Below are 3,233 nucleotides of genomic sequence, written 5' to 3'. Positions count from 1 at the left end.
ACACACACCAAGCTATATGTTTCTAACATGCAAATACTATTTTGGTCCCCTGTGATTTATCTAAATACTACTTTGGACCCTCTGTTCCCATAAATTCTAAAAAAAACCTTGTAATTATTAAAATGGTAAAAAAGAGTCCCCTAATTATAATTTTGGTCAAATTTATTTTTCCAATGACCAACATACCTTTTTTTTTATTTATTTCTTCTATTTTTAATTTATTTACTTTAAATTCTTTTTTTAAAACCATTAAATAATTAAAATATTAATATAATAATTAAATCTAATAAAAATAATGCATTAAATTTATATCTTTATATATTAAAAGTGCCTATCTAACGACATTTCTTGGTTTAACAGAATATATTTTAAAAATAAAAGAATATTCTGTTAAATTTAACGATGTTAATAGATTTGATCTCCCGTTAACAAATAAACTCAATAATTAAACCAAAAAATTAAACAATCTTTATTTAAATTAAAAAAAAATCATCTTAGCCACATAACAAATTACTGAGATTTCTGTTAGTTTAAATAATTAATATTATTTTATTACTCATTTCAATTAATCCGTAAACGAATCTCTCATCACTCAGCCCTCTCTCACTCACTTTCCAATTCTAAAAACCCTAATCGCAGCAGCAAAACATTAAACAAACCAACTTTGTTATGAAGAGACGCTGCTACAGCCCGACGAACCAAAGCTTCCTTTCACCGACTCCTCCATTTGACTCTCCCAATCCCAATCGGAGGTCATTCGATTCTATTTCCTCTGTTGGAGTCGACGATTGAAGGCATAAAGAACGATGACATATGGATGATCGCCCACTTTCCGAGCCCAAAAAGCAAACCCAACAAATCCATTTTCATAAACTCCCAAAATGGCGCTTTCTTTGAGTTTCACTTTCAAAAAACTCCCTCTACAAATCCATTTTCATACCTCTAAAAATCCACCATTTCCCAATTCCATCTCCATTTATCTCTTTCCTTCTCTTTCTTCAAACCCAACAACAGAGTCAGAGAGAGAGAGAGAGAGAGAGATCCATTTTAGATCTGATTAATTATTTCCATGTCTCAGTGCATTCGCATCACTCGTCTATGTAAGAAGAGGTCTGCGGCGGAAGCCGATTCATTTTCCGACGATGAAGACTCCTCTTTTATTAGCAATAGACGAGTTGTATTGGGTGAGCTTCAAAATTGTGCTGCTGTTGAAACCCTAAATGGAGAGTTAATACCAAGAAGGTTAAGAAGGTCGTACATGAAGATGAAGATTCACACATGTTTGGTCCTTATGAGTTTGGCATTTATGAGTATCTTCATCAAATGGAGGTAATTTAGGTTTTTTTTTTCTGGGGTTTGCTTTGACTTTTGTTTTGTTAGTAAATTTCTGATCTCTTTAGGCTGAGCCAAAGAGAAGGCCATTGCCTAATTACCTTGAGAAAATTCAGAAAGATGTTAGTGCCAACATGAGAGGAGTATTGGTGGATTTGTTGGTGGAAGTTGCAGAGGAGTACAAACTTGGTTCAGAGACTCTGTATCTATCAATTTCTTATATTGATCGATACTTGTCCTTGAACACCATCGCCAGAAAGAGACTTCAGTTATTGGGTGTTTGTTCTTTGCTCATTGCCTCATAAGAATCTAAGCCTTTTGAAATAATGTTCGTGAAGATGATTTGTTCATTCATTCATATTTGATTTTGATTTTTATATTTTGGTTTTACTTTTAGAAAGTATGAAGAGATCAATCCTCCAAATGTGGAAGATTTTTGTTATATCAGATATTACACATACACAAAAGATGAGGTAATTAAGCTTTATCAGTCCATATCAGAAGTGGGTTTATTCAATAGCTTTTTTACTCATTCTCTTGTATTAACTTTGTTTGTAATCTTTAAAGGTTGTGAAAATGGAGGCTGATATACCTACAATCCTAGCATTTTTAAGGTAAGGATTTTGTTAATACTAATTTACCCAATTAATGATTTTTCATAAGCATTACCATTAAACACATCATTTGCCTCTTTTGTTATGCAGAAGACTCACTGTTTAGTATCTTTCCCTTGTTATTCACTTGCTAATTCTACATGAACTGTACTTTCTTCTGAGATTTATTTCTGAAATTTGATGATCTTTTGGTTTCTTGTGTGTGTGTGGTAGATTGCAGATGTTTTATGTGATGCGGGGAAGCCTTGTGGTGTTACTTCGGTTGTCTTTTATGGAGGGACATCCAAAAAACTTCAAATAACTACTCTGAATTTTGGTGTTGTAAGATATGCTGCTCTTTTATCTTTTCATCTTAAGCAGATAATAGTCATGTTTTAGATGAGTTATCACACTATCATTTAAGATGTATCCTTATAAACTTGTATGTTGACCTAGGCTGGCCGCAATTGTTATATAGTTTTAGCTTTAATCTGGTTTTTGTGTAGAAAAGTAGATTGAAGGCTACACCTATCTTATTTTTCTTCCTGATTCAAATAATGGAAACTAGAATTTATAACAATTTATTTAAAGAATTTTCAACTTGAATTTATATTGTTTTTCAAAATTTAAATAACTTTCAGGGATATCCTTATTTATTCTTGAAATTTCTTTATTATCTGGAAGGAGATAACTTCTCTATCCATCACCAGCTTTGTGCATTAGAGATTGCATCTTTTAGCTGTTCATCTGTAATATTTTCAAGAGAAAGAATATATTTTTTGCTTATATCTGGAACTTAATTTATTAACATTATTCTCTTTCAGGATATTGTCATTGGAACTCCTGGTCGTTTGAAGGATCTGATTAAGATGGGTTCTATCTGTAATATATGTATATATATCTGGAGAGAGAGGGGAGAGGAGAACTGTTGGATGAAATAACGCACTAAGGCCTATTTGGGTCTCTAAACATAGATGGCTTTAAGGTGCCTGATCACAGAGTTCAGTTCAATCTTGATAAAGATTCGTCTTTTATTTTTGAGATATTGATACATTGTTAGGGATTATGTCGATTAATTGTATGTGTTATTTTGTTGGACAGATGTAAGATTTAATTTTGTTTATTGATTGTGGAAACACTAATTTCAATTCTTTGGTCTGATTATGTATTTGTGATTTCATTGATTGAATTTCTCTTGTTGAAAGAGCTGTATTTTTGTGTTCTTTTGTTGAAAATCAAAATGTGTGATTCGAGCTGGGTTGAAGGGATGTGTGATTTCCTTTTGGAATCTGTTTACAATTGTTTCTC

General features: G+C 32.1%; 1 pseudogene; it reads left to right on the top strand.

Moving 5' to 3' along the window:
• The first annotated feature begins 538 nt into the window (after positions 1-538).
• LOC133036555 (cyclin-A3-2-like) lies at positions 539-1,765 on the top strand (annotated as a pseudogene).
• Positions 1,766-3,233: the final 1,468 nt, after the last annotated feature.

The sequence above is a fragment of the Cannabis sativa genome, chromosome 4 (assembly GCF_029168945.1).
Source record: "Cannabis sativa cultivar Pink pepper isolate KNU-18-1 chromosome 4, ASM2916894v1, whole genome shotgun sequence".
NCBI lineage: Eukaryota > Viridiplantae > Streptophyta > Magnoliopsida > Rosales > Cannabaceae > Cannabis > Cannabis sativa.
Note: the sequence above shows the minus strand (reverse complement) of the source record. Positions and strands in the feature narration are given on the sequence as shown.